The sequence below is a fragment of the Macaca nemestrina genome, chromosome 2 (genome assembly GCF_043159975.1).
Source record: "Macaca nemestrina isolate mMacNem1 chromosome 2, mMacNem.hap1, whole genome shotgun sequence".
Classification (NCBI taxonomy): Eukaryota; Metazoa; Chordata; class Mammalia; order Primates; family Cercopithecidae; genus Macaca; species Macaca nemestrina.
The window spans coordinates 78,719,856-78,741,284 of NC_092126.1; the positions used below are offsets into that span (position 1 = coordinate 78,719,856).

The following is a 21,429-nucleotide window of genomic DNA, read 5'->3' on the forward strand; positions in this document are numbered from 1 at the left end:
TCAGCCTCCCAAAGTGCTGGGATTACCGGCATGAGCCACCAGGCCTGGCCACAAATAAGTTTTAATATATCTGTGACTAACATATGAAGAAGATAAAACAACTTATTAGAGGACTGTAACCTATAATAAAGAAACATATCAAAAAAATATGAGAACTTAAAATTACTGAGAGGTGACAATGTGCCAGCAGCCCTCACTTGCTTTTGGCACTTCCTACGCCTCGGCATCCACTCTGGCCGTGCTTGGGCAGTGGTTGTTTCTGCTGGCATGGGTTCAGGGTGGGCACAGGCTCAGTGGGCCCCATATTCTATGTGACTGGCTGGCACCTGCTGGGCCTGATTGGGGGCAAGCTCCCTCTGGGCTGCCAGAGTGCCTGGGCTGGGTGCCACAGAGTCCCATGGTGAGAGCTGGTGAGAGGTGAAGCTGGTTGGGCTTCTAGGATGGGTGGGAACTTGGAGAACTTTGTGTCTACCTAAAAGATTGTAAATGCACCAATCAGCACTCTGTGTCTAGCTAAAGGTTTGTAAATGCACCAATCAGTGCTCTGTGTCTAGCTAAAGGTTTATAAATGCACCAGTCAGCGCTCTGTGTCTTGCTAATCTAGTGGGAACTTGGAGAACTTTTCTGTCCATCTAAAGGATTTTAAACACACCGATCAGCCCTCTGTGTCTAGCTAAAGGTTTGTAAATGCACCAATTAGTGCTCTGTGTCTAGCTAATCTAGGGGGGACTTAGAGAACTTTTCTGGCTAGCTAAAGGATTGTAAATGCACCAACCAGTTCCCTGTCAAAACGGATCAATCAACTCTCCTCTGTAAAACAGACCCCTTGGTTTTCTGTAAAATGGACCAATCAGCAGAATGTGGGTGGGGTCACATAAGGGAATAAAAGCAGGCTGCCCAAGTCAGCAGCAGCAACCCACTCAGGTCACCTTCCATGCTGTGGAAGCTTTGTTCTTTTGCTCTTCTCAATAACTCTTGCTGCTGCTCACTCTTTAGGTCTGCATCACCTGAGTTTTTGGGCAGGGGTTGTTTATGAGCTGTAACCTTTATGAGCTGTAACACTCACTGTGAAGGTCTGCAGCTTCACTCCTGAAGTCAGCGAGACCACGAACCCACCAGAAGGAAGAAACTCTGGACACGTCTGAACATCAAAAGGAACAATCTCTGGACACACATCTTTAAGAACTGTAACACTCACTGTGAGTGTCTGTGGCTTCATTCTTGAAGTCAGTGAGACCAAGAACCCACCAATTCTGGACACATTTTGGCAACCCAGATGGGACTATTGCCAAGTGTTGAGACTATCACCTATGGCCAAGTGGTGAGTACCATCTGATCCCTTTCCCTTGCTATTCTGTCCTATTTTCCCCTAGAATTCGGGGGCAAAATACTGGGCACCTGTCAGTCAGTTAAAAGTGACTAGCAGGCCGTCAGATTAAAGACACAGATGTAAAGCTTTCTGGGAAAAGGCTCTCTAACAACCCCTGACACTTTGGAGTTGGGAGCATTGGTTTGCCTGGAACCAGCTCCTGATTTTCCTGTACTTCTGGGCTGAGCTGAGGGTCGACAGAGAGGAAAGACATTCAGCTCCGGGGTCCTGACAACAAAAAGTTGGTTGACCCTGCGGCCATGAGTGGAACTCTCAAAGTCATGTCGCCCAAGAGAGACTCACCCATCTATCCTATCAATCCTGACCCTTGCCTCCTGGGTCCTAATGCCTGCCAGGCAAACTTTCTCTTGCCTCTCTTCTCCAAGGCTAGTCCCACTTCTAAAAATCACTCCCCGTCTCTGGTGCTTTTCTAGTTTCTCTGGTAAGAATGATTTCTAGTATAAACTCCACGACTCTAATACCTTATTTAGGTACCTGGACTCACCAATAAGAAAGACATAATTTTTGCCCAAAGCCCCATTGTTGGGGGTACCATCTGGAATTATAGGATCCCATCTCAGACTAGCAGGCATAACAAAAGCTATTCCTGAAGCTAGGATATGGGGAGCATCAGAAATTTTATCCTTCCTATTCATATAAGTGAGGAAAAAAGGGGTCACTCTTCCAACCCCGGAGATCCCTTCCCTCCCTCAGGGTATGGCCCTCCACTTCATTTTTGGGGCATAACATCTTCATAGGACACGGGTAAGTAAGGTCCCAATACCAGCAGCTGAATGTTTAGGACTCCAACAGGTTTTTGAGAATGCATCAGTAAGGGCCACTAAATACCATTTTTCTCAGTCCTCTTAGTGGCCTAGGAGGACAGGCAAGGGTGCAGGTTTTCAAGAACGTGTCGGTAAGGGCCATTAAATCCGACCTTCCTCAAACCTCCTTGTGGTCTGGGAGGAAAACTAGTGTTTCTGCTGCTGTGTTGGTGAGCTCAACTATTCCGATCAGCAGGGTCCAGGGACCATTGTGAGTTTTTGGGCAGGGGTTGTTTCTGCTGCTGCATCGGTGAGTGCAACTATTCTGATGAACAGGGTCCAGGGACTGTTATGGGTTCTTGGACAGGAGGAGAAAGAAAACAAACCAAAACTATGGGCAGTTTTGTCTTTCAGATGGGAAAAACTCAGGTATCAACAGGCTCACCCTTGAAATGCATCCTGAGCCATTGGGACCAATTTGACCTACAAACTCTGAAAAAGAGGTGGCTTATTTTTTTCTGCACTATGTCTTGGCCCCAATATTCTCTCCCTGATGGGGAAAAATGGCCAACTGAGGGAAGTGTAAATTACAATACTATCCTGCAGCTTGACCTTTTCTGTAAGAGCAAAGGCAAATGGAGTGAAATACCTAATGTCCAAACTTTCCTTTCATTGAAGGGGAATCCACAACTATGCACAGCTTTCAATTTACATCCCATAGGAGGACCTTTCAGCTTACTCCCATATCCTAGCCTCCCTATAGCTCCCCTTCCTATTAACGATAAGCCTCTTCTAATCTCCCCCGCCCAGAAGGAAATAAGCAAAGAAATCTCCAAAGGGTCACAAACCCCCCAGGTTATCGGTTATGTCACCTTCAAGCTGTAGGAGGAGGGGAATTTGACCCAAACCAAGTACATGTCCCCTTCTCCCTTTCTGATTTAAAGCAGATCAAGACAGACCTGGGGAAGTTTTCAGATGATCCTAATAGGTACCTATATGTCCTACAGGGTGTAAGGCAAACCTTCCATCTCACTTGGAAAGACGTCATGCTATTGTTAGATCAAACCCTGGCCTTCAACGAAAAGAATGCAGCTTTAGCTGCCACCAGAGACTTGGGGATACCTGGTATCTTAGTCAAGTAAATGATAGAATGACAGCTGAAGAAAGGGACAAATTCCCTACCAGTCAGCAAGCAGTCCCCAGTATGGATCCCCACTGGACCTCGGCTCAAATCATGGGGACTGGAGTCATAAACATCTGTTGACCTGTGTTCTAGAAGGACTAAGGAGAATTAAGAAAAAACCCATGAATTTTTCAATGATGTCCACCATAATTCAGGGAAAGGAAGAACATCCTTCTGCCTTCCTCGAGCGGCTACAGGAGGCCTTAAGAAAATATACTCCCCTGTCACCTGACTCCCTCGAGGGCCAATTGATTCTAAAAGTTAAATTTATTACCCAATCAACTGCAGATATCAGGGGAAAGCTCCAAAAGCAAGCCTTGGGCCCTGAACAAAATCTAGAGGCATTATTAAACCTGGCAACCTTGGTGTTCTATAATAGGGACCAAGAGGAATAGGCCCAAAAGGAAAAGCGAGATCAAAGAAAGACCACAGCCTTAGTCACGGCCCTCAGACAAGCAAACCTTGGTGTTTCAGAGAGGATAGAAAATGTAGCAGGCCAGTCACACAGTAGGGCTTGTTACCAGTGTGGTTTGCAAGGATACTTTAAAAAAGATTGTCCAACGAGAAACAAGCCGCCCCCTCGTCCATGTCCACTATGCTGGGACAATCACTGGAAGGTGCATTGTCCCAGAGGACAAAGCTTCTCTTGGTCAGAAGCCCCCAACCAGACTATCCAACAACAGGTCTGAGGGTGCCCGGGGCAAGCGCTAGCTCATGTCATCACCCTCACTGAGCTCCGGGTATGCTTAACCATTGAGGCCCAGGAAATTGCCTTCCTCCTGGACACTGGCACAGCCTTCTCAGTGTTAATATCCTGTCCTGGATGACTGTCCTCAAGGTCCGTTACTATCCGAGGAATCCTGGGACAGCCTGTAACCGGGTATTTCTCCCACCTCCTCAGTTGTAATTGGGAGACTTTGCTCTTTTCACATGCCTTTCTTGTTATGCCTGAAAGTCCAACACCCTTATTAGGGAGAGATATATTAGCCAAGGTTGGAGCTATTATCTACACAAATATGGGGAACAAGTTACTCATTTGTTGTCCCCTACTTGAAGAGGGAATCAACCCTGAAGTCTGGGCATTGGAAGGACAATTTGGAAGGGCAAAAAATGTCCGCCCAGTCCAAATCAGGCTAAAAGGCACCACCACTTTTCCTTATCAAAGGCAATATCCCTTAAGGCCTGAAGTTCATAAAGGATTACAGGATATTGTTAAACATGTAAAATCTCAAGGCTTAGTAAGGAAATGCAACAGTCCCTGCAACACCCCAATTCTAGGAGTACAAAAACTGAACGGTCAGTGGAGACTAGTGCAAGATCTTAGACTCATCAATGAGGCAGTAATTCCTCTATATCCAGTTGTACGCAAGACCTATACCCTGCTTTCTCAAATAACAGAGGAAGCAGAATGGTTCACGGTTCTGAACCTCAAGGATGCCTTCTTCTGTATTCCCCTGCACTCTGACTCCCAGTTGCTCTTTGTCTTTGAGGATCCCACAGACCACACGTCTGTGGGAAAGAGAGAAGAAGAAACTGTGAGGCAAAGAGAAGGAGACAGAGGAAGAGACAGAGAGACAGAAAGTCAAAGAAGGAAAGAGAGGAAGAGACAAAGAGGGAGTCAGAGAGAAAGAGAGAAAGAGAGAACGACAAAGAAGAAGTTGAAGAGATAGAAAGAGAGAGATAGAAACAGTAAAGAAAAAACAGTGTACCCTATTCCTTTAAAAGCCAGGGTAAACTTCTATCTACCCAGCCAAGGTATATTCTTATGTGGAATGTTGACCTATATCTGCCTTCCCACTAACTGGACTGGCACCTGCACTTTAGTCTTTCCAAGTCCCAACATTAACATTGCCCTAGGAAATCAGACCCTGTCAGTACCTCTCAAAGCTCGAGTCTGTCAGCACAGAGCCATACAACTAATACCCCTACTTAGAGGGTTAGAAATAGCTACTGCTACAGGAACCAGAATATCCAGTTTATCTACTTCATTATCCTACTACCACACACTCTCAAAGGATTTCTCAGACACTTTGCAAGGAATAATGAAATCTATCCTTACTGTACAATCCCAAATAGACTCTTCAGCAGCAGTGACTCTCCAAAACCGCTGAGGCCTAGACCTCCTCACTGCTGAGAAAGGAGGACTCTGTACCTTCTTAGGAGAAGAGTGTTGTTTTTACACTAACCAATCAGGGATAGTACGAGATGCCGCCCGGCATTTACAGGAAAAGGCTTCTGAAATCAGACAACACCTTACAAATTCTTGTATCAACCTCTGGAGTTGGGCAACATAGCTTCTGCCCTTTCTAGGTCCCATGGCAGCCATGTTGCTGTTACTCACCTTTGGGACCTGTATTTTTAACCTCCTTGTTAAATTTGTTAAATTTGTTTCCTCTAGAATCGATGCCATCAAGCTACAGATCTTACAAATGGAATCCCAAATGAGTTCAACTAACAACTTCTACTGAGGACCCTTGGTCTGACCCACTGGCCCAGAGAGCTCCCTGCTAGAGGACATTACCTCTGCAGGGCCCCTTCTTCACCCCTATCCAACAGGAAGTAGTTATAGCAGTCATTGGCCAAATTCCCAATAGCAGGTGGGGTGTCCTGTTTAGAGGGGTGATTGAGAGGTGACAACATGCCAGCAGCCCTCACTCGCAGACTTCCTTGGCCTCAGCATCCGCTCTGGCCACACTTTAAAAGCACTTCAGCCTGCCACTGTTGCTGTGGGGCCCCTCTCTGGGGCTGGCTGAGGTTGCAGCCAGCTCCCTCTGCTTGCTGCGAGGTGTGGAGGGAGAGGCGCAGGCGGAAGCCAGGGCTGCACATGGTGATTGAAGGCTGGCCTTGGTTCCTGGTGGGCTCAGACTCAGTAGGCCCTGCATTCTGCGTGGCCGGCTGGTGCCTGCTGGGCTTGATTGGGAGACGAGCTCCCTCTGTGCTGCCAGAGTCCCGGGCTGGGTGCCACAGAGTCCCACCACACCGGTGCTGGTGAGAATTGAAGCCAGCTGGGTTTCTGGGATGGGTGGAGACTTGGAGAACTTTTGTGTCTAGCTAAAGGATTGTAAACATACCAATCAGCACTCTGTGTCTAGCTAAAGGTTTGTAAATACACCAATCAGCACTCTGTGTCTAGCTAATCTACTGGGGACTTGGAGAACTTTTCTGTCTAGCTAAAGGATTGTAAATGCACCAGTCACACTCTGTGTCTAGCTAAAGGTTTGTAAATGCATCAATCACACCCTGTCAAAACAGACCAATCAGCTCTCTGTAAAATGGACCAATTAGCTCTCTGCAAAATGGACCAATCAGCTCTCTGTAAAATGGACCAATGGGTAGGATGTGGGTGGGGTCAGATAAAGAAATAAAAGCAGGCTGCCTGAGCCAGCAGCTGGCAACTGACTGCAATCACCTTTCACTGTGTGGAAGCTTTGTTGTTTCACTGTTGGCAATAAATGTCACTGCTGCTCACTCTTTGGGTCTGTGCTGCGTTTATGAACTGTAACACTCACCGCAAAGGTTTACAGCTTCACTCCCGAACTGGGTGAGACCATGAACCCACCAGAAGGAAGAAACTCCGGACTCCTCCGAACATCAGAAGGAACATACTCCGGACACACCACCTTTAAGAACTGTAATGTTCACTGTGAGGGTCCACGGCTTCATTCTTGAAGTCAGTGAGATGAAGAACCCCCCAATTCTGGACACAGTACAATAACTAAAATAATATATGCATTAAAGGCTTTTGTATATGGTCAGAAAGTCGTATAGTGTTCCAAAAGATGAAAATTTAATACACATAGAACAATGCAATTTGTAGTGCATAGAAAAAAGGGTTAATAAATCCAAATAAAATACATGAAATGCAATACAAGTTATGAAAAAAGTATTACTGTACATTCAATTGGAATATTACTACAGAAGTTAAAAAGAATGAAGCAAAAGCAATATTTGAAGAGATACAGTCTAAGAATTGACAGAAACACAGATGATATCAAGCCACAAATTCAAGACTTGCTTTTAACACTGAAAATGATTTAAAAAATTAAAAACCCTATGAACATTGTAATAAAACTTTTTAACTATCAAGGAAAGGGGCATCAGGGTAATGTCCAAAGCAACACCAAATTAAAAAGATACATTCCTTTAAAAGGAAGAGCAATGAATCTGACAATTGTTTTATCACAAACAATGGGAGACAAATGACTTTGGGATCACATCTAAAAAGTGTAGGAAAAAAAGTAACTGTCAATCTAGATAGAATTTAATACATAGTAAAAATAATCTTTTTAAAATGAAGATTAAATATATATTTGTGGAGAAAAATAACTCTAATACATCCAAAAAGATAATAAAACCTTTTCTAAATTTGTATCTGTTGCAACAGCAGACTTAGAATGTATAAAACAAAACAAGCATAATTTAAAAGAAAAAAGTTGCATTCATAACTGCAGCTGAATATCTTGAAACATGAATTTCCATAACAAAAAATCTTACAATAAATGAGGAGCTATAGAAGAGATTTGAACCATACAACTAACAACATTTACGCAACTGGTTTAATTGGAACGTTGTACTCAGCAATCACAGAATATATTATTCTTTCAAATCTCAAAAAGATCACGTAAAAACTCTTACAAATAAAAAATAATAAAGACTACCAATATAAAGCGGGAAAATACTTAAAGAAATACTTCACAGAAATACGACAATGTCAATTATCATATAAACATATGCTCAACTTTTTATTAAAGTCCAAATCCATATGAAATTCCATTATGCATTTTCTAGAATAGCTAAAGTTAAAAAGACAGATATTAGAAAAAAATGATTGGCATTATGAAGTAACTATAACATAAGCCTGCATGAAGTAAAATTGGTTCAGATAAACTAAAGCAAACAAACCAAAACAAACAAAAAACATTGCCCAAAACACTTTAGCATTACCTTGTAATGCTGAATATATGCAAAACCTAAGATTCAGTGATTCCGTTCATGGGTTTATATTCAACATAAGTATGCCCACGTAAACAACAACAACAACATGTATACAAATATGTAAACATTATTAGCAATAGGCTCAACCTGAAAATAACCCCATGTACTTTTAAAATTTGATATATTGATTCTGGTTTTGTCTTCCATTACTGCCACTTTCTCAGCTCCTTTCCCTCTTCCTTGTGTTGCTAATCATGTGGGTTTATTTTTACTATCAAATTATTCAGATGAGTTAATGTGACCCGAGAAAAGCCAGAAACCTGTATGGTATACCACAGATGCTGATAATAAGTAGCATCAAAAGTAGAATGGATAAATATATTGTACTACTTTCATAGAATGACATATTATACAACAGTTAAATGAACAAATTGCTGCTACATACATGAACATAGATGGAACTTCTAGACATTACATTTGTGTGAAATAATCTAGAGACAAAAAATTTTTTTAAAAAATATTCATTTTATTTATAAACATTCAAAACAGACAAAACAAATACACATTTTTAATTGTATTTTAATAATATAATTCAGAATAGAATTTATCTTTTTAGGATTACAGTGGGATGGGTACCTGAAGGAAGTTTCAAAAATGTGGGTATTAGTCTACATTTTGGTGTGGGTACACAAACATTCATTTTGTAAAAATATATCAAGCTGTAGTCTCGAGATTTGTGCATTTTACTTATATACATATATATTATTCATTTTAATGATTACCATCAACATATTTATAAATTTTATGTAACTTTTTTCATAACTTTCCAGCATATAGATATTGAATAGCATATTAGTAGCAATGCTACTGTGTGCAGTGTTGAATTCTAGAAGTCAACTTTTCATGGAAGTAACATGTTTATGTCTTTATTTTAGACAGTTAAATCATTGGTTTGTGCAATGGATTGCATGGTGCAATTTTTCGGGCAGAGGAATTACTTGGAGATTGATCTCATTGATAGTTCAAAGATTCCCTTGTAAAATTAATGACTTATTTCTCAGTTTGAAATAATAGGGTGATTTACTTTGTAAATGTCCCTCAGCTAAACATCACCTAGGAACTTCTATTGTTGAATCAATTGAGTTTACTATTGATAGCAGTGAGGGAGAACATACACCATAGAGAACCATGGGTCATCCCAGGAGGATAGTCTTAAAAATAACTTGTTGTAGAATTTTTGATTTGGTTGGATAAATTTGGGGGTTTTCTGTTGACTGGGTGTTGTCAGAAAGTGGCTTCAACTTTATAACCAGGAATTCAATAAATCTTATCTACAGGGAGGGGTAATCAGAACAAGAATGAACCTTTGATTACACAAGAAGTAGCAGTCACTACTTTAGTGAGAGAAAGGAATGTTTGGTATTTTACGGGCTGCACAGTGATCTCATTTTTCTCACTTTTTCATGATCACAGAGTAACCTCATTTGCTATAGCTGTTCTGTAATATCATTTATGTCCAACAGTAGAACAATATGATATACCTGTAAGCCTCATATCACTTTGGAATAACAATAACCTGTGGATGCTAGATCAGTTTATAATAATATATTCAGTGTTGAGATCTAGCTGTGAGGACATTTCTCCCATATCAGGGGCTCTTATTATCAGTATCTATGGTATACCATACATATTTCTGTTTTATATAGGGTCATGTTAACTCATTTGATTAATTTGATAGTAAAAATAAGCCCACATGATTAGCAACACAAAGAAGAGGGAAAGGAGTTCAGAAAGTGACAGTAATAGAAAACAAAACCAGAATCAATACATCACATTTTAAGAACCGAGATAATATTGATATACATATAGGTATAGATATAATGAGAAAAAACAATTTTGTCTGCACTCTTCACTCTACATAAAAATGGGACCAACATTTTGTTTGTAAAGAACAGTGGAAAGAAGATATATTGTATTCGTCCACAGAAAGCCATAATGGAGAGATCTACTAGGAAAGGTGGACAGAGCAGCAATAGAACAGTGGACAGGAAAACGTTCTCAAGACAGAGCTGCTGATTTAGGGGGACTCATTTTGAGGAAAAGGGTTTCCATCTAGTTTCAGTTTAGTATAACATGATAGAGCCAACCAAATTTGCAAGTCCATGTTGATTTGGAAAAACTAATATATGACTAAACTTTGTAGATTAAAAACAAAAGGGATCTTTTCCAACTATTTGAACCTTTTAAGTATGATATTTTTACAAGAAGTAATAGCAAGCATAGGGATAACTGAGATTGATATTTTCACTGCAGTAGAATTGGTTTTTTAAAGTTAGATTAAATATGATTTGGAAAAGTAGGGTTATCTTTATTTAGAAAACTAAAGTGTTTATTTTACTCTAGGTTGAAAGCAAAATAAAATCTGTAACTTACGTATTTCATGATTTTTAGTACAAAAATACCAAAATGTTCAAAAATAAAATGTTCTGTCACTAAGCAATTCATGAATAGCACTATTAATTTTGTGGCCACCTTTATATAGCATTGGCATCACACCAATATTTCAGCCTTTTCTCTTCTTTTCCAACTTTCATTTTAGATACAAGGGTTATATGTGCCAATTTGTTACATGGGAATGTTGCATGCTGCTGATGTTTGGATTACAGATCCCCTCACCCAGGTAGTGAGGATAGTACCCAATAGGTAGTTTTTTAACCAACCCTTACCTTTTTGAAATTGATAGTCTTTATTGTTCCCATATGTATGTTTGTGTGTGCTTAATGTTTAGCTCCCACTTATACATGAAAACACGTAGTATTTGGTTTTCTGTTCCTGTATAACTTTGCTTAGGATTACGGCCTCCAATTCCATCGATGTTGCTTCAAATGACATGACTTCATTCTTTTTTATGGCTTCTTGGTATTCCATGGTTTATATGTACCACATTTTCTTTATCCAGTCTACTGTTAATTGGCACCTGGGTTGATTCCATGTTTCTTGCTATTGCGACTATCACACTGATGAACATGTGAATGCCTGTGTCTTTTTGGTGGAATGATCTATTTTCTATTGGGTATATAGTCTATCATAGGATTGCTGGGTCAAATGATAGCTGTTTTAAGTTCTTTGAAAAATAACCAGAGTGCTTTCTACAGTGGCAGAACTAATTTACACTCCCACCAACAGGGTGTGTTTCCTGTTCTTTGAAGCGTCATCAGCCTCTGTCGTTCCTTCACTTTTTAGTAATAGCCATTATGACTTGTGTGAGATGATATATCTCACTGCAGTTTTCCTTTGTATTTCTCTGATGGTTAGTGATGCAGAGCATTTTTTCATACGTTTGTTAGTCACTAGTGTGTCTTTTTATGAGCAGTGTCTGTTCATGTCCTTTGCTTTTATTTCAATAGGGTTATTTGTGTTTTGCTTGTTGATTTGTTTCTGTTCCCTATAGGTTCTAGATATAAGGCCCTTGTTAGATTCATGGTTTACCAATATCTTCTCCCATTCTGTAGGTTAGCTGTTTGCCCTGTTGATAGTTTCTTTTGCAGAGCAGATACTCTCTAGTTTAATAAGGCTCTACTTGTCTATTTTGTTGTTGCAATTGCTTTTGAAGACAGCCAAAAATTATTTGCCAATGCCAATGTTGAGTACAGTATTTCCTATGTTGTCTTCTAGGATTTTATAGTTTGAGGTCTTAAATATTTAATCTATTTTGAGTTAATTTTTGTACACATTGAAATAAAAGGGTCCACTTCAATCTTCTGAATATATCTAGACACTTAGCACCATTTATTGAATATGGAGTCATTATATCATTATTTGTTTTTGTCAGTCTTCTCAAGGATCAGACGGTCGTAGGTGTGCAGCTTTATTTCTGAGCTTTCTATTATGTCATTTTAGTCTATGTGTCTGTTTTTATACCAGCAACAAGGTGTTTTGGTTACTGTGGCCTTACAGTATAGTTTGAAGTCAGATACTGTGATGTCTCTGGCTTTGTTCTTTTTGATTAAAAGTGTTCGGCTATTTGGGCTCTTTTGGGGTTTCATATTGAATTTTAGAATAGTTTTCTTCTAATTCTGTTAAGAATAATGTTGGTAGTGTGAGAGGAATAGTATTAAGTTCATAAATTGCTCTAAGCAGTATGGTCATTTTTATGATATCGATTATTCCAATCCATGAACATATAATTTTTTTCATATACTTGTACCATCTCTGATTCCTTTCAGGAGTGTTTTGCAATTCTAATTATAGAGATTTTTCTCCTCATTGGTTAACTATATTCGTAGGTATTTCATTTTCATTGTGGCTATTGTAAATGGGATTGTGTTCTTGATTTTACTCTCAGCCTGGACATTGTTGTTGTGTAGAAATACTGCTTATTTTTCACATTGATTTTGTATCCTAAAATTTGATGAAAGTTGCTTATCAATTCTAGAAACTTTCTAGCAGAGTCTTTAAGATTTTCTAGTTATAGAAACACATTTTTAGTGAGGAGATCTTCTTTTCATGTTTGGATGCCTTTTAATTATTTATCTTGCTTAATTGTACTGGCTAAGACTTCTAGTGCTATGTTGAATAGGAATCATGAAAGTGGGTGTCCCTTGTGTTGTTTCAGTTCTTAAGGGAAAGAGTTCAAGCTTTTGGCTATTCAAGGTAATGTTGGCTATAGGTTTTTCATAGATGACTCTTACAACTTTGAGCTATGTGCCTTTGATGCCTAGTCTGATGAGAGTTTTTAGCAAGAAGGGCTGTTGGACTTTATTGAAACATTTTTATGCATCTATTGAGATGATCATGTGTGTTTTGCTTTTTATTCTTTTTATGTGGTGAATCACATTTACTGATTTCTGCTGTTGAGCCACCTTTGCATTCTGGAAATAAAGCCTACTTGATTGTGGTGTATTAACGTTTTGGTATGCTACTGGATTTCATTTGTTAGTACTTTTTGTTGAGGATTTGTGTGTCTACTAGGTTGATGCAAAAGTTATTGTGGTTTTTGTCATTGCAAGTAATAGCAAAAACTGGCTGGGCGTGATGGCTAACACATGTAATCCCAGCACTTTGGCAGGCCGAGAAGGGTGGATCACTTGAGGTTAGGAGTTTGAGTCCAGCCTGGCCAAACTGGTGAAACCCCATCTCTACTAAAAACACACACACACACACACACAAATTAGCTGACCATGGTGGAACTCACCTGTAGTCCCAGTTACTTGGGAGGCTGAGGCAGGAAAGTTTCTTGAACCTGGGAGGCGGAGGTCACAGTGAGTTGAGATCATACCACTGCACTCCAGCCTGGGTAACAGAGGGAGACTCCATCTCAGGAGAGGAGAGGAGAGGAGAGAAGAGAAAAGAGAGAAGAGAAGAAAAGAGAAGAAAAAAGAAAAAAAGTAATAGCAAAAACTGCAAATACTTTTGCACCAACTTCATATATTCTTGAGGGAAATTGGTCTGAAGTTTTCTTTTTTCACTGTATCTCTGCCATATATTGGTATCAGGTTGATGCTACCTTCATAAAATAAGTTAGGGGGTAGCCCCTCCTCTTTGATTTTTTGGAATAGCTTCAGTGGAATTGGTATCAGTTCTTTGTATGTTTGCTTGAATTGGACTGTGAATCCATCTTATTCAGAGCTTTTATTTTGGTTGATAGGTTCTTCATTATCAATACAATTTCAGGACATTTCCTTTTAAATCCTTTCAATTTCACCTATCATGGCAAAAGGCCATTGATCAGTGGCATAAACTCTGTATGAAACTAGTACATACCTGGCACCTTAATTGTGGGTGAACAGAATTGATTTTAAACTTAAGTCACTAATGGTGGCATTGGTGACAAAGTGAGTTACCAATACACAGCAAAATGCCAATACCAGATTGAGAAAAGATTGATGTATTTAAAGTCCCATCCTGTAAAGCTTCTAACTGAAAGGATCCAGTTGTTCACAGGAAAAGGCTTTTAGCACTATTTTCACAGGGATAGGACATGTTAGGGAAATATTGTGAAAAAGAAGAGCTTCACAAATTAAAGATGTTCAATGCTTTATATCTTCCTAAAACATAAGAAAAACATAAGTAGAGTACACAGAAATCTTAGGTATATCATTTATACCTATATTTTATTTTCAATTTTAAAGGTTTAATCATAATGAAGAAATATTGGTTCCAGAATATAACAATAGTCCAAAATCCAATCGGGCAGTCATTAAACTTTAAAGTTCCAAAATGATCTCTCCTATGACTCCATGTCTCACATCCAGGTCACACTGAAGCAAGAGGTGGACTCCCACAGCCTTGGGCAGCTACACCTCTGTGGCTTTGCAGGGTACAGTCACCCTCCCAGCTGCTTTCACTGACTGGCATTGAGTGTCTGCAGTTTTTCCATGCACACAGTGCTAGCTGTTGGTGCAGCTACCATTCTGGGATCTGGAGGACAGTGTCCATCTTCTCACAGCTCAACTAGGCACTGCTCCAGTGGGGACTCTATATAGGGTCTTTGACCCACATTTCCCTTCTGCAGTGCCCTAGCAGAGGTTCTCCATGAGGTCTCTGCCCCTGCAGCAAACTTATGCCTGGACACCCAGGCATTTCCATACATCCTCTAAAATCTAAAGAGAGGTTCTCAATCCTCATTTCTAGATTTCTGTGCACCCACAGGCTTAACACCACGTGGAAACTGCCAAGGGCTGAGGCTTGTACCCTCTGAGGCAATGGCCCAAGGTTTACCTGGCCCCTTTTATCCATGGCTGACACTGAAGCAGCTGGGATGAGGACCCCATGTTCTGAGACTGCACAGAGCTGGGGGACCATGGGCCTGCCTACAAAACCATTTTTCCTTCCAAGGCATCTGGACTTGTAATGGGAAGGCTGCCACCAAAATCTCTGACATGCCCTGAAGACATTTCCCCATTGTCTTGGTGATTAACATTCATTTCCTCATTACTTATGCAAATTTCTGAAGCGCTCTTGAATTTATCCCATGAAAGTGGGTTTTTCTTTTCTGTGGCATTGTCAGGCTGCAAATTTTTCAAACTTTTATACTTTGCTTCCTCTTGAATGCCTTGCTGCTTAGAAATTTCTTCCACCAGATATACAAAATCATCTCTCTCAAGTTCGAAGTTCCACAAATCTCTAGGGCAGGGGCAAAATTCTGCCTGTCTCTTTGCTAAAGCATAGCAAGAGTAACCTTTGTTCCATTTCCCAATAAGTTCCTCATCTCCACCTGAGACCACCTCAGCCTGGACTTCATTGTCCACATCACTATCAGCATTTTGGTCAAAGCCATGAAACAAGTCTCTAGGAAATTCCAAACTTTCTCACATCTTCCTGTCTTCTTCAGAGCCCTCCAAACTGTTTCAACCCCTGCTCATTACCCAGTTCCAATGTTGCTTTCACATTTTGGGGTATATTTACTTATGTTTATATCTATCATTTCTGACCGCCTGAGTAAAAGTATCACGTGGTATGTAAGCATATTTATCAAACATAAGGAAGCATCCCAGGAAACTGAAGAAAATTTCTTATTGAATATTAATTTTCTCATTGCTGTTTGTATTATTGGATCAGATTTAGAGGTTTTCCTAAGAAGAGATTGGGTTTATGCAAATGTATACAGGGCCTAGCAGGTAACTTAAATGTACAAACAGAGAGGTGTCTGAGAGTATCAGTGTAGAAGATACTGTCAAGCTGGAAAACTAACATGCCCCATCTTTATAAAGGCTATGTTTGTTATTTAGTTTCAGCTTAGAGATACATAAAGTATCAGTTCAATGTTGGAAGATTTTTGTATTTTTGTAAAGAAAAAGCCATAAATCAAATATTTAACTGTAATTTTCCTATTCTTAAATGGTGACCCTCTCTTGCTCACTACATATCTGTCTGTCTGTCTGTCTATCTATCTATCTATCTATCTATCTATCTATCTGTCTGTCTGTCTGTCTGTCTGTCTGTCTGTCTATCTATCTATCTATCTGTCTATCCACACAAACACTCATAGGAGTGTATATTAGTCCATTCTCACATTGCTAAAAGAAAATACCTAAGATTGAGAAATTTATAAAGGATAGATGTTTAATTGACTCATAATTCAGCATCACCGCAGAGGTCTCAGGAAATTTATCATCATGGCAGAAGGCAAAGGGGAATCAAGGCACCTTCTTTACAAGGCAGCAGGAGGAGAAGTGCTGAGCGAACGGGGACGAGCCCTTTACGAAACCATCAGACCTTGTGAGAACTCACTCACTATTTCAGAAATAGCATGGAGAAACTGCCCCCATGTTCCAATTACCTCCACCTGGTGTCTCTCTTAAACATGGATGTTATGAGGATTATGGGGATTATAATTCAAGATGATATTTGGGTGGGGAAACAAAGAGTAACCGTATTATTCAATGACAATATGTATTATTTAGAAGTCTCCCGAGAAACAAAATCAAATTAAAAAGACAAAGAGAGAGAAAAAGATAGATTTGTCATGAGGAATTGTTTCATGAGATGATGGAAACTGAGAAGCCTCGGGATCTGCTATATGCAAGCTGCAGGCCCATGAAAGCTAATAGTGTAATTTCAGTTCAAACTGACAGGCCAGGGGGCCAATGGCCTAAGTCCTCATCTAAATCCGAAGGCCCAAGAATCAGAAGCACAAATACCTCAGGGCAGGAGAAGATGGGCATCCTCGCTCAAAGCAGAGAGTAAACTTACCTTTCCTCCACCTTTGTATTCTATTCAGGCCCTCACCACATCAGTGTTGCCTACTCACGTTAGCAAGTGAGATCTTTTTTACTCAGAGTACACCTCAAATCTCTTCCAAAAGAACTCTGTAGACACATCTAGAAATAATGTTTTTCCTTCCATCTGACCAATCCCTTAGCCTATTCAAGTTGACACAAAAAATTAACCATGTTTCTATATTTTTATTTCCTTCATCTGCTACAATGCAGGCTCCAAAAACACAGAAATGTTTTTCCAGTATGTATACCAATGCATAATAGACATACATAGTAGGACCTCGTACACTATAGTCAATAAAAATATTTTCAATAAGTGTAATAAAAAAGAAGGAATAAGTATATCCTCACAGGACGTTCAGAAAGCAAGTTCATAAATACTAAGTGGAGCTCTTTCTGTATACTACCTTTTTAAATGGCAATAGTACTTAAATGAACAATATTTTTTTGCCTTCAAATTTGTAATATTATAGCAATATTCACACTTATTAAATTAAAAATTATAATTCAATAGAAAATGTTAATAATAAAAGAGCTGCAAAAGCTCAGTTTGGTTTGAACCAAAGGTATTCCATACTAAGGGTATGATACCGATTTAGATTCTAAGCTAAAGAATGTTGCCATAAGTGATAGATTTTCAAGATCGCTAACATATTTAGCAAATTTTTAGAGCATTTACGGTGAGACGGAAATTAGGTTGGACTCTGGAGATGCAAAGACGAATATTACTGGATCACTGTTTTCAATATTTTGACAATGTTTTAGCTAGTATCCTAAGTATTGATAGAATATGACATTGAGAGCATTTGAGTGACTTCTCTTGAAATTGTGCATTCTACAGAGTAATAACTGAAATTTTCTGCAAATTTATAATGTCAAACCGAGGTTTTACAGGCACAGATAAAACACACACAACATTATCTTTTAAGTTAAAACTATTATGTTAATTATTTCCGCACAGTTTGGATAACTAATACAATTACATTTAGAAAATATATTGTTGTATAACAGTGAAGTGTCTGAACCTTCTATGTCAGTGTTCAATTATTGAATTTGACATTCCCAACGGGCTTAACAAGAAGGTGCACTCAAGGAAAGCAGATCACTTCAGACATGACCTTTCCATCTAACAAGTCATATCAGAGCCACACAGATTAATTCCAGTGTGTTCTCTGAGGTGAACATATTAGAGATATTAAGACTGTGGCAGTGATTTTAAGCAATTTTGGAAAGGAGTAAAAAAACAGGAATTTTGTCAACACTCCAATTCAAAAACTATTGGCTGAGTGCTTTATTTATGAGCTATATTTGATTATCTGTGTCTTCTGAAAAGAAATTATAGACACATTACAGCGAAAGACATATATGCGATCCCTGGCACATAATAGGTACACAATAAATATTGTTGACCTATGACTAAAATAATATATGTTACACAATAAAGCGTACAATAAAATAATAGAAAATAAATTAATACACCAAAGTAATAAGCTCTGGTATTTTAACTTATCAAATATAAAGAAACATTACAAGGGCTGAAGACAATTTCTTATTGAATATTAATTTTATTGTTGCTGCATGCATTCTTGGATCACATTTAGAGATTTTCCAGAGAAGAAATTGGGTTTACACAAATGTTTACAGGGCCCAGTAGGTAACTTAGATGTACAAACAGACAGGTATATGAGCATATCAGTGCAGGAGATACTGTCAAGCTGGAAAACTTACCTGCCCCATCCTTATAAGGGGTATGTTATTTAGTTCCAGCTTATAGATACTTAGTGAAGGTAACTAATATTGCCAGACTTTTGTATTTTTGTAAAGAGAAAGCCATAAATTAAAATTTTGACTATAATTTTTCTGTAATTAAATGTTGACTCTACACACAGACACACATACACAGACATATATTTTTATTTGGGTAATGTTGACTCTACACACAGACATACATACACAGAGGCATATATTTGTATTTGGGTAAATGTATAAAGATCAGACGATTAGATTACAACCATTAGTTGTTAAATGATTTCTTTCTGGCATATAGAAGCATAAATAACGGCCTACTGAGTTAACAGCTGTCTATATGATGGACCTGACCCTTCTAGAGGAGCAGTACCACCACCACCACCAGTAGCAGGAGTATCAGCAGGTGCATCTTCATTTTGTTTTAACATCACCATCACATTCTCATTACACATCACATAGCTTTGAAAAAGTTTATTTTTTTTCTCAAATATTATTAATTTGATATTGACAACATCTCATAGTAATCATTTTTTTTCATGGTGGTACAGATAAGAAAGATATGATTGGGTTTCATAGTCATAGAATTATTGTCATTCAGGGCCACATAAGACTAGTAGTGTTAAGGCTTATTTCCTTTCTTTCAGTCAGAGTTCTTTAGAAATTCAAAATGCTAATGGGTCTAAAATTATCATAAACAATGTATTAATATGCATAATAAATCCATTTACTAGATAAGTAACATTTACAAATAAATTATAGTTTAGCTGATTTGAGTAACATTGTACCAGATAATTAAAAAGAACCTTCGCACAAAATTGTTTAAATACATTTTCCAATGATAAGGAAAATGAAACCAGGACAGAATAAATGTCTTGTCTATTGTAATATAGACAGTTCATTCCCTTACAGATTTGTATAAAAATAAAAGTCAGAAAACACTAAGATATTGTTAGTGCTACTGGCTAAGAAAAAGTATCATGTTTACTATTTTCTCTATATCTACATGCAGTTTTCATATTCTTTTTTTTTTTTTTTTTTGAGACGGAGTCTCGCTCTGTCGCCCAGGCTGGAGTGCAGTGGCCGGATCTCAGCTCACTGCAAGCTCCGCCTCCCGGGTTTACGCCATTCTCCTACCTCAGCCTCCGGAGTAGCTGGGACTACAGGCGCCCGCCGCCTCGCCCGGCTAGTTTTTTGTATTTTTTAGTAGAGACGGGGTTTCACCGTGTTCGCCAGGATGGTCTCGATCTCCTGACCTTGTGATCCGCCCGTCTCGGCCTCCCAAAGTGCTGGGATTACAGGCTTGAGCCACCGCGCCCGGCCGCAGTTTTCATATTCTGAAATGAATGGTGAAGCCGTAGTCATCTCTTATTATTTTGCAGAGAAGAGCAGACTAGTAAAAGAGCAAGCTGGTGACCTGAGGTATATTTATTTACTCCTCAGCCTGACAATAATAGTGAAACATAATACTAGTTTCATGAAATGTGTTTAGCTATTTTTTGTTTTATGTGTCAATATTCTGGATTTTAAGAAATAAACTACTAAAACATATATTTAGCCTTATACATATTTATTAAATTATTTTGAAAAATAGCTTTTGGCATGTCTTATTGGTTTAAGAGCTATTATTTTTCATTTTTAAACCTCATGTTATAAACACAGATCCTAATCATTAAATTATTACAAATCTTAAACTGAACATACCTAAGTGTAAAATAGATGTATTATTATATCTCAAGTTAAAAACAGTGGAGGCAAAATTATCGTCACTCATCTTTCAAACTCATTTTACTCTTATTATGTAGAGAAAATGCTTTAATACTTTGGAGTTTTTTATTGTATTACCCTTTATAGTTTTCATTTAGTAATAAAAACTTTTTACGTGTTTATACTTTGCAAAGACTAAAATATATTGTAGGTTTTTTCTTATATGATTTAATATTTATTTTTGAAGTACTAATTATTTAAGCAATTTATCATTTTCAGTCATTATTCTTGATCTAAATTCCAGTGATATTTGATTTCTGAGAAATTTACTATTCTTTTGGCTTTTTCATATTGTCAAAATACGTTATTTGTGCATACCTATCTTTGTTGTAAAAAGTGAAATCATGCAAGAAATGTAAAAAGAAAGGCTTGTAAACTGAAAATGAAGTGTCTTTTTAGTAGACCCTGTAATTACCCTGAAAATGATCTATCATTTGATAAAGGAATCATAAATCAGGATATTAATAGGTGAATCTTCATTCATGTCCATGGAAACCCAATATACCTTCATAAAGTTGCCCTACACTACCTCTTTAATACTCTTTGCTAAGCGTGCTCTGGCCTCAATTGTTTTCTTTCATGAGCACTGGGAAAATGTGCTTGTTGCTGCTGTAGGGTCACTGCAATTCTACTCCCTCTCTGGAGTACTTTACTTCCTCTATTCATACAAGAAGATCGGATCTTTTGTGTTCTCTGTTAACCATTTCAATATGACCTCTTCATTTTTTTTAACCACAAAATTGTTCCCACATCACTCATCACCATATAAAATTTTCCTTCTTAGTTATTGTGTCCATGCTCATTGATTTATCTGGTACAATATTTGCTCCCTGAGGACTGAACACTAGCTGTTTGATTCCCTTTATTAGAATTGTGAAAGAATGAGGAATCAGGGTGCATAGATGTATTTGAGGGAGTTGTATGCCTTTCAGTGAGTGCATCTAG

At 38.6% G+C, this 21,429-nt stretch overlaps 1 long non-coding RNA gene across 1 annotated transcript in view; it reads left to right on the forward strand.

The window, feature by feature from the left end:
- Positions 1 to 1,111: 1,111 nt before the first annotated feature.
- The window catches only part of LOC105466305 (uncharacterized), a 66,204-nt gene continuing 45,886 nt past the window's right edge, over positions 1,112 to 21,429 (forward strand). Inside the window, exon 1 of the long non-coding RNA XR_978095.2 lies at positions 1,112 to 1,321. This is a non-coding gene — a long non-coding RNA (uncharacterized lncRNA). The remainder of the gene's footprint in view (positions 1,322 to 21,429) is intronic.